Source organism: Mirounga leonina, unplaced genomic scaffold (assembly GCF_011800145.1).
Source record: "Mirounga leonina isolate KUSES-001 unplaced genomic scaffold, KU_Mleo_1.0 Mir_127, whole genome shotgun sequence".
NCBI lineage: Eukaryota > Metazoa > Chordata > Mammalia > Carnivora > Phocidae > Mirounga > Mirounga leonina.
The window spans coordinates 58,060,074-58,074,332 of record NW_023270316.1 but is presented as its reverse complement, the minus strand read 5'-3'; the positions used below and the strand labels follow the sequence as shown (position 1 = coordinate 58,074,332).

The window sequence follows — 14,259 nt, the reverse complement described above, 5'->3', positions numbered from 1 at the left end:
AAAGAAAGAAAGAAAGAAAGAAAGAAAGAAAGAAAGAAAGAAAAGAAAAGCTCCAATCTACAATACTATATCATGTTTTCCATCTTTAAACTAAGATTTCTAGTTGCATTTTAGATTAAATCACCACTGCAGGACTGAACAATTCATATACTCCAACCACTGTCAAAGTGTTGTGGAGAAATAGAAGTTGACTAGCAAGAAGGTCTAAGAATACCACTTCTGAGGCAGAAGAAAATTATGGAAAGAACTGAGTTTAGCCTGATAGCTTTTATGCCCAGTTCATAACAGAATAGGTTTCTAGATTTCTAGAAATAGGATTACTATGTCAACTTTTGTTCATATTTAATGAACTATCAAAATTCAGGTTGCAATACAAAAAAAGGGGTTCCAATGTATGGTCCCATCAACAATACATTATATATATATATATATACATTTTTAAGGATTTTATTTATTTATTTGAGAGAAAGAGAGAGCAAGAGAGCACAAGCAGGGGGAGCTGCAGAGGGACAGGGAGAAGCAGGCTCCCCACTGAGCAGGGAGCCCGATGAGGGGCTCAATCCCAGGACCCCGGGAATACGACCTGAGCCTAAGGCAGACGCTTAACCGACAGAGCCACCCAGGCACCCCTCATCAATACATAAAAGTGCCCGTTCCCCACACCTCACCATTAGTCATTAGGGGAATGCAAATTAACCACAATAAGTTACTAGCACATATCTATTAGAATGTCTAAAATTTAAAAGACTGACCATATTGAGTTTTGGTGAGGATGTGGAGAAACTGGAATTCTCATATACTGCTCATGGGATTGTAAAATGGTTCAGCCCCTTTGGAAAAGATTTTAACAACTCTTATTCTTACCATGTGATCCAGCCCTTCCACTCCTAGGAATTTACTTAAGAGAAACGGAATTATATATCTATACAAAAATTTATACACAGATGTTCACAGCAGATCCAAACATCCATTAACAGGTACACAGATAAATTATGTTGTATCCATGCAGGAGAATACTAATGAACAATGAAATTAAGGAATGAACTATTACTGATACATGTAACGACATGGATGAATCTCAAAATCATTATGCTAGTTGAAAGAAGACAGATTAAAAAAAGAGTACATACTGTATAATATCACTTATATAAACATTTAAAAGATATAAATAAACAGAAAGTAGGTCGTTTTCTGGAGAAAGGAACAGTGAGGATGGTGGTGGTAAGATTGCAAATAGGCATGAGGAAACTTTTGGGGGTAACACATGTTCATTATCTTGATTATGGTGATAGTCGCCAGGGTGTGTACATATGTTAAAACTTAGCAAACTGTACACTCTAAATATGTGCAGTTTATTGTTTGTCAATTATACCTCAATAAAGTTATACATATACATATATACACATATAGACATATATTATACATAGGTATGTATAATATTATACCTCATTAAAGCTGTATATATAGCAATTGATAGATGGATTGATAGATTGAGTGCTTACCATGTGCTAGGCAGGCACTGTTCTGGATGTTGAAAGTTCAGTGGTGTCAAACAAAGTCCCTGCCTTCGTGGAACTTTCCTTCTAGCAGAAAGACATTACCCACCTGCTTGGCAAAAAGTAAATAATTATATAAATAATAAAGAAATGGGATACCAATATTTTCCTTTATGGTTTTTCTCCTCCAATGAAGAACAACATAAATGAAAATGGCAAAATTCAGCGTAGCAATAAGATACTCATATTTTTCATAATATCAGAAACAGACTGCTATTTTGATTGTTAAGGTACTCAAGTAAAAACTATTAACCAAAGGTTAAGTACTCCTTCCCCACCAAAAAATCTGGTTATCTAAACTTACTTCTAAATACCTTCTGGGCTAAAGAGGACATGAGAATTGAAAGTATACTCTTCAGAAATGATAAAAATGCGAACATCCTGTGGGTTGTAGTCAAAATAACACTCAGAAGAGAACTTATCGCCTTAAGCACATGTGTTTAGAACATAAATTTTCTAAGCACTGACTCAAGAAGCTAGAAAAAGAACAACATAAATTCAAGGAACGTTGAAAGAACAGATCAATAAAAATAAAAGCAGAAAATAATAAAACAGGAAGAAAAGTAGACTGGATTAACAATGCCAAAAGCTGATTATTTGAAGAGAGCAATAAAACAGACAAACGTATGAGAAGTCTAATAAAAAGAAAGTTGAGAGAGAAACAGAGCGAGAAAGAGAAAACTTGGTAGATATGAGATTCAAACATGCCTTGACTTGAAACCCAGTTCACCTTGAGCAAGTTACTTGACCTCTTTAAGCTTAAGTTTCTCATTCACAAAATGAGGACAGTAACACGGTGCTTATTTCATGGGGTTGTTGTAAGGATTAAATTAGGTCATCTATAAGGGTTCAGCACAGGGCCTTACACACGATATGCATACAGTAAATATTATGACTATGATTGTGATTAATTGTGCCTCGTACCTGGTACATTGACCATACTCAATAAATGCTAGTTCCTTTTCTCCTTATTGCCATAGTTCCACACATCAAATCATTTCCCATCATTCATGTCTTATCACTAATTTATTTCTAAAGTCAAATCAGCTCAGGGCAAATGAGATATGCTAAGACAGTAGCCTGGGGGGCAATGCTGAAAACAACAATGTTTGTCTGAAAATAATTTTGACACAAGATTCCATACTCTTCGTGTGAACAATAGAGAAATGCATGGCTCAGAGGTGTTGGCTTTCCAGCATTATTGCCAAAACACAATTCTCCCTTGCAGGATGTATGCAGACAGGGATCCCCTGTATCCTCCAAGGCGGGCTGGAAAGAGTGTCCCTGGTCTGAGAATAATAAATCACCTTCAAGTCCCAAGCACTAAAGACAAAATAGGGAACGAGTGAGCTTTCTGAGGATTGTCTATTTGGGGCAGGGATCTCTCTGAGCTTATAGGGAGTTGAGGGAGACACATCTGAACCATGAGCTAGTTTGAGTTGCCCCACATGGAAAAGGAAAAGGAGGAGTTGAGGCCATAGGAACCAGGAAAACTGGTTAAACTAGGACCTGGACATTCTGATGCATGAAGTAGGAGGAAGTCCTGGGTCACAGATGGAGATGACAAGTGGTGGAAGGGTTGGAAACAAGGGTTTGTGGAGAGACAAAAAGGACACTGAAGCCCAGAGCTGAGCCAGAGAAGAGCTACTGTCAATCCTAATCATAGAGAAGTCCAAAAGAAAGCCCTGTCAAAGCCTGTGGAAAGAGACTGGAATTGAAGTGACTTGAGGTAAGAGATGAGTATAAGAGAACCTCAAGTATAGCCACAGTCGGGCAGCATCTTGTCACCTCTTCCTGGCTTCTTGATGGTGTATGTCCTGCCTATCTTGCAGCCCTGCTGTAAACTATTGACTAATAATTGATTCCTAATTTGCCTAAAGTCTTACTCTTTATTTTTTCCTTCTATATGCTGCTTGGGAAGTCCTCTGGGAATAGGATCGATAGCCATTTGGGTGGTGATGTTGGGACAAGGGTTCAGTACATGGACCATATACCAGGCTAGGTGGTTCTAGGGAATAGGGTGAGAAATTTTCTACAGCCCTTCCTCCTAATTTTAATTTTAGGAATCCCGAAAGGTGGCCTTACCTCAACTCATGACACAGGCAATTATTTAAATGTACAAAAAGAGTTAGAAATTTCATTTTGTTCCTCATTGCACTGTGATATATATGACTTCATCAGTCCAGACTATACTACTAAGCTTTAGAAACATTACACCAAGCCTTGCAAAAATGAGACAATGAGCTGGTTTCCAAGTGTTCTCTAGTGACTTGGGTCTGAGACATGAAACCCGGGCTAGGAACTAGCACACCAGATAGGAATCTCAGAAGGGGGCAGGATTAAATAGAACCAGTTCTAAAGAGTAGAGTCTCAACAAAGTTTCTTCTAGGTGGGACTCTTATACTTTCTCACTGACCCATGCTTTGTATTTTCACTGGTTGGGACAGCATTCTTGGCCCAGAGCAAATCTAAGATCCTGATTCTTGAATGGCTTGGCAGTGAGACAGTCCCAGGATTTCCCTCCAGGTTGCAGATATGCTACAATATTTTCTCAGACCAACATTGGTTCAGGCTGAAGGGGTAACATCAGTTTTGAATTCCTGTTGTTGTAGAGAAGTCAGAGGCCTTGTCTGACCTTTGACTAGTTTTCAATACAGTCTGTCCGCTCAAAGCAATTTGGGTGAAGAGCCAATTACACAGGAAGGCTATAAATGACCAGGTCTACTCCAGAAGTTATAAGAACACTCCCAGGTGAGGGTGTGAGGAATAACACTTCACTGAAGGAACAGGGAGAAGATGTCAAGGCTATAATATGGCTTTGGGATTGATGGCCTACTCTATCTACACTGGGGTCAAGGCCGTATCCCTATCTGTAGTGGGAGGTAGGTCCTACTGTCAATCATCAGGGGAGTGGCTGGATCTATCAGACCACACAACAAACCGGCAGATGACTTGGAACAGAGTTTCATCACTTCCATGCTGGCTGCCAGGAAGAAGCAAATGGTTCCTCCTTCAAAGCTCTGACCCAAGGGTGGATAGAAGAAACCTTGTTCTCAGTTTCCCATACCCCAGCTGAGACAAAGTAAATCCTGCTGAAGACTCCACTGATGTTAAGAGAGAACAAGAGAGAGGCTATATAAAGTATTGGCTTTCTCCCTCCTTTCTTCTCTCCTCTCCATCCCAAAATCACTGCTCAAATTCCAGCTTGCATTGTCTCTCGTCTGGACTCCTGCAGCCACTTCTCCATTTGTTTCTTTACATCCTTCTGTCCCCCCATGCCATCCTGGCGACTTTATCTGATCTCTGTTTAAAATTCATCAATGTCCTCAAGGAACTGCCTTTCTAGATTCATCTCCAGCCTCATCTCCCCGCATGTTTTCAGGGCATTTCCCCACTATAGATTGGGAGGTCCAGGAGAGCAAGGTTATCTCCTTCAGTGAAGTTGCCCCATTAACTATGGTAATACAGAGCATACAGCACGTGAGCCATAGAGAGTTGGTTCTATTTCCTTTGATTACTGTCATGGTTGGCATAGTCCTGGCTTCCTGTGCTGATGTGCTGGCAGAACCAGCCACATAAAGGATAATTAACAGTAGGAAAAAAGGCCCTTCTTCAGTTTTACTCTGCAGGCCTAGATTTTTTTTTTAATATCTTTTTGTTTTTAAGAATATGCAGTTTCTTAGGAGAATTAAGTGTGCCAAAGAAATTGAAATTTCTTAAATGTAGGCTAAAGGGAGGCTACTTCTTATTCTTATTACCAAGTGAAAATTGTGCCAATTGTATTTTCTTGGTGACTGGAAAATGTCTCTAATAAAACTCATGTTTTTCTGAAAGTTTTTTCTTCAACAGGATGATTATGTCCCACTGGGCTCAACAGTATTGTTGATTATAACAATAAGATACCCAAAGGAAAAAAAAAAAGTCACAAAAATTTTCAGATCAGGAAATGCTTAAAATGTTTCCAAAAAATGTTTACCAGGAAATGTTATTCCAGAATCAAAACATTTCCTGCATGATGATTATACTATGGAGAAAATCATGGGATGTGATGCAAGTTATGGGGTCTTATAAAAAAGAATTTTTAAGATGGGATATATTTTTTTAAAAGAATTCATTATAAGTAACATGAGAGAAGTGAGAATTGCCCAGAATCATACTTTCCAAAAAGTTTATTATTTACATAAAAATTTAAGCCTTATACCTTATAGAAAAATACAACAAATAAAGTGGGAATTCACCAATCTCTCATCAGTCAGAAATGACCACTCTTAATACTTCAATGAACTTAATTCCAGGCAAGTCTCGGTGTAAATATATGCGCTTGTGTCAATCTTATGTAAATAGTTTTAACAATGTGTACTATATCAGCAACATGTCATAGATAGCTTTCTCTGTCAATAAGTCTAGATCGGCAGTATTAATGTTCATAACTGTGCCTGTGTATCACATGTATCCATGGGGATGTTCCAAGTTTGAGTAGCAGCTCTCTAAACATCAAGTCCTCACGTGATATATGAAAAAAGCTAGGGTCGGAGGGATGGGGGAGAAGGGGGCACCTGAGTGGGTGGAGGGGTCTTTCTTGGAAGTGATCTTCCTCATAGGTGTCTACAGTCAGGACCAGTCATATGCCCACCTTAGACACTGCCAAATGAGAATGAATTAATAAGATAGGGTCAGTCAAGCTAGGATTTCTTCTCTGTGACTGACTGCATTACTACCTAAACAAAAACAGGGTTCTGAGCAAGAAAAAGGAGATGAAACACAAGAAGCAAGTTTAAATCCATGAATTCACAATGATACCAACAAACAAACTCATTCGGTCACCATTGGAGCATGCTAGGGAAACAACTCATTGTTTTGAAAACTGGCAAATTAAGAGAAAGAATCATGTTTGTCCTATATCACCGGGAAATCAAATCATTGAGGAAAGTATTTCCCCTCTATAGACGTATTCCAGCTAATAAATGAAGAAGAAATGATAGAGTTAGGATTTCACCATTTAAAACATCTACTGAGGGGTGCCTGGGTAGCTCAGTCGTTGAGCGTCTGCCTTCGACTCAGGTCATGATCCCGGGGTCCTGGAATCGAGCCCCGCGTCGGGCTCCCTGCTCAGTGGGAAGCCTGCTTCTCCCTCTCCCACTCCCCCTGCTTGTGTTCCCTCTCTCGCTGTGTCTCTCTCTGTCAAATAAATAAATAAAATCTTTAAAAAAAATTAAAAAATAAAAAATAAAACATCTACTGAATTACATTTGTATCTAATTCAGTATATCATATTCAGTATAGCATGGATATAGGCATTGAGTATCAACAACTATTAACATTGCAGAAACAATCCAACATTATATCCCTCTCAATGGAAGGACACAACACCATCTAAGAAGTCATCTTGCCAAAAAGTAAAAAATAAAACCTGAATATAATCAAGGTTCTAGGTTATTAATTCATGGGAAATATGGAGACTGCCTTCAGGAAATTCCAGATTTTGGAAGATCTAGAGGACAAAGAACCTGATGTCTCCAACAAATACATTGCAAGGAAACAAAAGGTGCTGGAGAGTTAAAAGAAACTTAAAAGACATATCAACCAATTGCAACATGTATACTTTGAATCCCAAGTCACTCAAACTTTTAAAAAAAACATGGTACTTGTAAGAAAAACTGAACTCTGAAAGGATCTTTCATGATCAAGGAATTAGTGTTATTTTTTGAAAATATCATAATAGTATTTTGGTTGTTTTTCAAAAGAGACTCCTTATCTTTAGGAAACATCCACTGAAATACTTACAGATGAAATGATAAGATGCTTCAAAATAATATGGTGGTGGAGAGAAGTACTGATAAGACAAGTTTGGCTGTGAATTGCTAATTGATGAAGCTGAATGATAGGTGCATGGGGACATAGTAATCATTCTGTCTATTTTTGTATATGTTTGAAATTTCCCCTAATAAAAAGTAAAAAAAGAAAAAGAGAAAGAAAGAGAGAGAGAGGAAGAAAGAGAGAGAAAGAGAGGGTAGCTTTTAGGTGGACAATCAACAGTATTTGCCATACTTTATCTAACTAGTTTGTTATAGAATATATAGGTTGCTTTCTACTTTTCCCACTTATAAAAATGCTATACACCTTTCTGCATATATCTTTTCATACTAATAAATTCCTAAAGGCGGGATTATTGAGTCAAAGGACAAATTTAATACCTAAAGTCAAAGCCTTCCAAAGGGCTCTACCAAACTACACTTTCGAGATCTCAGAATTATTTAAATAAAGTCAGTGAGAATTTTATTAAGACAATGTTACACTTATAAATTAATTTTAGGAAAATTGGCATCCTTATATTATCGCGTCTTCCTATCTACAGATAGCATGTTTCTCCATTTTGCCTTCCTTTGTCTCAGCAGTTTTATAGTTTTCTTCATACTGATTTTTGTGTATTGATTTTGTAGCTGGCTGCATCACTAAACTCTATTATTTCTAAAAGTTTTTCAGTGTATTTTCTTGGGGTTTTGAGGTATACATAGGTCATGCCAAAAGTGGGAAAAACTAAAGTGGTGTTTGACAAGGAAATCCAGAAAAACCCAAATCCTGTTCTTGACCTTCTTTTCTCTAAAGTCCCCAAGAAAAATAAATACACATGCGCGCGCACGCACACACACACACACACACACGCCTAAAATGAACAAACAAAAACCAAACCAAACCAAACGAAACAATGGAGCAAGGCAAGTGATCACTATTATCTGATGATTTGCCCTGGACTCTAATGTTAAACTCAGCAAATTGGGCCATACCGGTACACTATATATGCCTACATAATTTAGAACAAAAGCAGGCCATGAAATCTTCCCTGTTTATTTCTACCTTAGAATCCCATCCTCAGTTGTGGCTCTTGCCCCTGCAATGCCAGGAGAAAGCTGTGCAAGAACAAAAAAGTATTTGCTCCAAAGCTTGGGGCAGTTAGACTACATCACTGAGCTTGTCTTGCCTTTCAGGCACAAGGAATGAAAAGCCACAAGTGGAGTTAATATGTTGGCTATCTCCCAAGAGGGGGGCTCTGACATTGTTTCCTCAAGCCCTATTAAAAGAGTCACAAGAGCCCTTCCCAGTACCTCCCCTGGACAATGCGCTACCATGGCACAGAACAGCTCCATTCTCTTGAGAGGGTACCTGTAAAATGCCTTTGAACTTGATCAGTCCAAAATTGGAATGGAGCTAGGAGGTAGGGGAAAGGAGCTGTGTGTATCCCTTAGCCAACAAATCTAATTGCATAGTTTATAAATAATGATATATTTTCTGCATCCTTTTTAGTCTTCATATTCCTTGCTTTGTTTCCTTATCTAAGTGCATTAGCTAGTACTTCCAGAATAGCATTAGAGTATTAAGTATGTATTTATTCCAATATTTAATGGATATGCTGTTAGAATTTCACTGTTAAACATGAAGCTAGCTTCCAGTGCATATATGTAGCCATTTATTAAATTTTTTTATCAAAAATGAATATTGAATATTGAGTTTTATCAATATTCAATATGTTCCCAGCATCAATTAAAATGTTTCTATTTCTTTGACTTATTATTATTATGGAGAAGTATATTAATGTTTTCTCAAAATTAATCAAAATTTTCTCAAAATCATCTTCTCTTCTCTAAGCCCATCCTACTGTTGCATTGAGTTCAAGGACTCTTAATGTCCTACCTGGGCTGGTTGGATAGAGTCTTAACATGATCTCCCTGGCTCCAGGCTCACCATCCTCCCCACCGCACAACAGGGGGCCTCCTCAACACAAGGGCATTATGTCATTCTCTTGCTTAAAATCTGTTGTTGGATCCGGTGATATATCTTCCTGTTGCATTGCCAAGGCCTTTTATTATTTGGCCAATTTGCTTTCTACTTCATGTGGAAAGAGGCCACACGGTCAAATGGAAAGCGCTCCAGATTGGAATCAGAGATAGATTTGAGTCCTAGCCCTGCGCTTACTAGTTATGTGACCTTAGGCAAGTTAGTTAAGTCTCTACTATTTCATCTGAAAAACAGGGCCAGAATTAAGTTGCAGTTTATGGTAGGGACTAATTAAGACAATGTACTATAAAGAGTGCAACCCAAGAAAGCACTCAAGAAATTATTGCTACTTTAATCTATCCCCTCCACATATCTTTTGTTCTGCCTTGCTGAGCAGCTTACAATTCTTGAACACATCATACTCTTTTTTTCTCTACTTGGGATGCTTCCCTTCCCTAGCACCCCCATCCCTAATGTTTGTTCTCTTAGCTAACTTGTGCACATCCTTAAAACTTAAAGCCAAAGTTTTTTTTCTTTGGGGAAGCCTTTCTTGACCTCCTTCTGGTAGTTTGTTGTTCTCTCATTATTGCCGCAGTAACATGTACACGTATCTTATCTTCATTGCTTTGTATCCTAGCACCCTGCTGGGATACACCATGCCATATAGCATGGTAAAGAGGAAGGGTCTGCAAAGCCACAGCAGAACTGACATCTCTCTAAAACACAGAGAGCTGGGCCATGCTGCCTTTGTGTCTTCTCCAGCGGAATGGCCCGGGCACTTTTTCTCTCCCACACAACTGGGAGTAGCCAGGACCCCAGGAGGGTCTCCTGTCCTCACTCAGGAGTGGCAAAAGAGGAGGATGCTACATGGTGTCTACAGAATTATACTAGAATACTCCATCTTCCCAGCCCCTATGGACTTTAAGGAGGGCTAATATTCCTACAAGGTTGCCCTTAGATGATGGAGTCAGAAAGTTATTCTTTTTTATTGCAACCTTGCTGTGATCTGTAGGGATAGAGGTTATGATAGCAATGACATTATCTGGAATACTTTAAAAGAAATGATAAATGATGAAATAATAGACCAGAAGAAAAAAAAAAGCACAAAAAATATCTACCTCGTATAGAGGCTATCACTTCTCTTCTGACCAAGGAATGTGTTGTGTTTAATGGTCTTCTTTCCCCTTCCCCTTCCCCTCCTTCTTTTCTCTAGAACAGCTCCCCTCATTCAGACTCCTTGCCCCCAAACAGTCCTTTTCAACCTTCAGCTTCTGGCCAGTTAGTTTTCCCAGAGTTTGGTCAGCTGATTCAATCCAAGTCTTTGCTTTATCTTAGTGTTTGCAGTATATTATTATCTTAAACATAGTGAGGGAAAGTGGGGGCAGGCGCATGGGACCTCTCTGTACTATTTTTGCAACTTCATGTGAATCTATAATTATTTTAAAGTAAAAGGTTAAAAAAGAATTTCTTCCTCTTAGAGTTCTATGAGAAATCCCTCACCTTCCCGTCTTGTGCAATGGCATTGTTGTTAATCATTCATTTGATGGATAATGAGAGTCTGCTATTTGTCCTATGAGTGGGATGATGCACTGGAAAGAGCACTGAAACTATGAATCCAAAGACTTGAGACAAATTACTTCATAATCTGGGCATCTATAAAATGAGGATTTATACTTAAACTCTCAGTTCTATGATAATGCAAAGAAACAATATACAAATTACCAGGATTTGTTAAATAAACATCTCATGCTAAAAGTGGTTAAAGAATAAACATTTACTTATTGCATAGTATAACAAAGATAAAATTTTCAATGTTAAATACATTTCAAGATTATTATACTTAAAACGTTGTATAAATCCAAATTATTGTATTTAAAATATTATAGAGTCAAAACATGTAGTGAACTCAGATGCTTCCTACAGAACTGATGGTACTCTAGAGAAATGGTCTCTAAACATTTTTGGTCATGTACTTTGATTACAAAAAAGATGCACTATTGTCAATATACATATTAAATATTAGTAAAGTTTGATTTCTTTTTTTTTTTAAAGATTTTATTTATTTGAGAGAGAGAGAATGAGAGAGAGAGCATGAGAGGGGGGAGGGTCAGAGGGAGAAGCAGACTCCCCGCCGAGCAGGGAGCCCGATGCGGGACTCAATCCTGGGACTCCAGGATCACGACCTGAGCCGAAGGCAGTCGCTTAACCAACGGAGCCACCCAGGCACCCTGATTTCTTAATTTAGATAAAAATAGAGATATTCTAAAAGCTTCTTCCCAACTGCTCTAGAGGTTAGATTTGTTACAGGAAATTTCCTCTTCTATATTTTGGGACTATACCTGTTGAATCCTCTGTTCTGATCATTCTTGCTATAATCACATCTTAACAAAAGTTCTCCATTAGCAATAGGATTTATGGTGGAAACTGGAGAAAGTCTATGCTAGGTCTTATTGTTTTTTATCATTTAGAAATCATCTAAGTACCTTTCAGAAGTCCTAAGGGAACTTCAGGACCTTTAAAAAGTATTTTAAAAGGTGTATATATATATATATATATATATATATATATATATTTTTTTTTTTTTTAAAGATTTGATTTATTTATTTGACAGAGAGAGACACAGCGAGAGAGGGAACACAAGCAGGGAGCGTGGGAGAGGGAGAAGCAGGCTTCCCGCAGAACAGGGAACCTGATGCAGGGCTCAATCCCAGGACCCTGGGATCATGACCTGAGCCAAAGGCAGATACTTAACGACTGAGCCACCCACGTGCCCCAAAAGGTATTTTTAAGGTATTAAAGTTATTTTAAAAATACCTAAATCTTAAAATACTAATTTGTAAAGGAGTATTATACTTTTAGAGAAAGAATTACTATAGAAGTTGATTTGTAAATTATGCATTACATTCTGTATGAGAGTGGTTTTTTATAACTTTGCTCTTTAAATTGTGACTCTTAAAATGCCTTAAATACAAAATAGTCTGGATAAAGGAAAAAGGTGGCAGGAGAACTCGAGTGTTTGAATTAGAAACAGTTCCTGTCTAATGAACCGACTCTAAACTTGTTTAATGATGGATTTTAGCTTTGGTGGTGATCAGAGGAAAAGCCTTTTCCTGAACAGAAAAATTAAGTCAGTGGATTTTTTATGCAGACTCAGTATTATGCAGCTTTACCACAAGGAGAGGAAGGAGACAGCTGATCATGGAATAAGAAAAGGTGACTTAAAGCCTTTTTGGATTAGGCATCAACCGCTCTTAAGAGGTCGGTTTATCCAGACAGTCCAGCCCAGGAGAATTGGCACAAACAATCCAAAATGAGAGTAAACCAACCATGGATTAATGCTTATGTTTAGGTCTCTTAATGAAGTATGGAAGCATATTTGAGGAGCTAAAGGGCATGTAATCAGTGTAATTTGATTCCACATTTATTAAGCATTTTATGGTACAGAAATAAGGCATGATCTGTGCTCTCAAGAGTTTCACAATCTACTGAGATATAAAAATCACAAATAGTAAAAGGAAGGTATGTTTAGTAATAACCCCACCTTCTCTCACTACCTTCCTTAGTCTCACCACCTTCTCCCTTAGATACTTTCAAAGGAGTTCCTTCTAATTAAACTTTTCAAATAAAAAACCCAAGCTGTCCTTTCAATTACGTTTATGTTACTTTTTATATTAAAAGGCCAAAGGGTAACTGTTCTGGGGAAAAGCTTGTCTTAGGCAATGCCATGCATGTAAGACTCCTGCCCTGCTTATAACCCTCAAAGTCAAGTAAATGCAAGCCTCTTTCTGGGTTTTAATGGACTATCCTGTGATAATAGACATAAATGTCTGCCAACCACAGCAACTGCAATAAAAACACCTAGACATTCTGGAAGGATGTTTTCCCAATGAATGACAAAGGCCAGACCAAACAACACCGACGTGGTCACTGTGGGTTGTCATCTCAGTCTATCTGGCTGTGCTACTTTTTGGCAAGTCACTTAAACGTTGAACCTGTGTCCTCATTTAAAAACCAATGTAAAAGCATTCAGCTTACCTCATAGGAACAGCTAGTAACAGTAGTTGTGAAGCATTTTACCAAAGCCCACTCAGGTCAACGTTAAGTGTAGTAAAGTGGAAGAAATTATTGCACATTATAAAGCCGTGGTGCATTTTACTAAAACCTACCAAGGCCAACAGAAGTGCAGTGTAACACAAAAAATTATTAAATTAGTAAAGGGATAGCGCGGTTGTTCCAAAAGACCTTGGTCCCAAGGTAACTCAGGACAAATCACTCATTATTCCAACATTCGTATTAGGAGCGTATAGGACTTCGGCCCCACAGCAGTGAGGTGAAAAGCAGGGGGAAACCGTGTGAAGACCGGATTTGAGCTTCCTGATGGAGGGACCACCACAAGAATAAGCAGAGACAGGCGAGGGGACACGGTTGCCCACCGCACCATACACTCGCCTCACCCTTCCGAGTCAGGCATCTCCAAATTCTCAAGCCTCTGGGGCCCGGAATCCTGGAGAAAGTGGGGGTGTCCCACAGGACGGAGATGGGCCCAGCGGGCGAGGCGGGGCGCAGTCTGGGGCTCGCTCCGAGAAGAGGGGGAGTCGGCGGGCAAGGGGCGGGGGCGGCAGTGGGCAGCCGGGCGAGAGGAGGAGGGGCGAGGCGCCGTCGCCGGCCCCCTCCCCTCGAGCGCGCTCCCCTCCCTTCCCATCCCCGGCCTGGCACCCGAGCGCAACCCGCTGAGACCGGGCGGCTTCAGGGGGAGGCGCCAACTCGTCGCTGCGCCGGGCCCCCGACCGAGCAGTAACGGCGACCCAGAGGGCGGAGCGGATGCGGCTCGGGCCTGCGCTGAGGTAAGGGTACAGGATGGCGTAGGAAGGCAAGAGGGGACGCCGGACTCGAAGCCGGCCTCTCTCAGATTCCCCCGCAACGGGCCATT

At 39.5% G+C, this 14,259-nt stretch overlaps 1 protein-coding gene and 1 pseudogene across 8 annotated transcripts in view; one reads left to right on the top strand and one right to left on the bottom strand.

Annotated features, from left to right (window-relative positions):
• Positions 1–1,637, bottom strand: part of LOC118009440 — a 16,645-nt pseudogene extending 15,008 nt beyond the window's left edge.
• A 12,372-nt stretch (positions 1,638–14,009) lies between these two features.
• RCBTB2 (RCC1 and BTB domain containing protein 2) overlaps positions 14,010–14,259 on the top strand; it is a 42,702-nt gene continuing 42,452 nt past the window's right edge. For all 8 annotated transcript variants that reach the window (XM_035003399.1, XM_035003398.1, XM_035003395.1 and 5 more), the window contains exon 1: positions 14,010–14,173. The gene's annotated coding sequence lies outside the window, so the exon portion shown is untranslated. The remainder of the gene's footprint in view (positions 14,174–14,259) is intronic.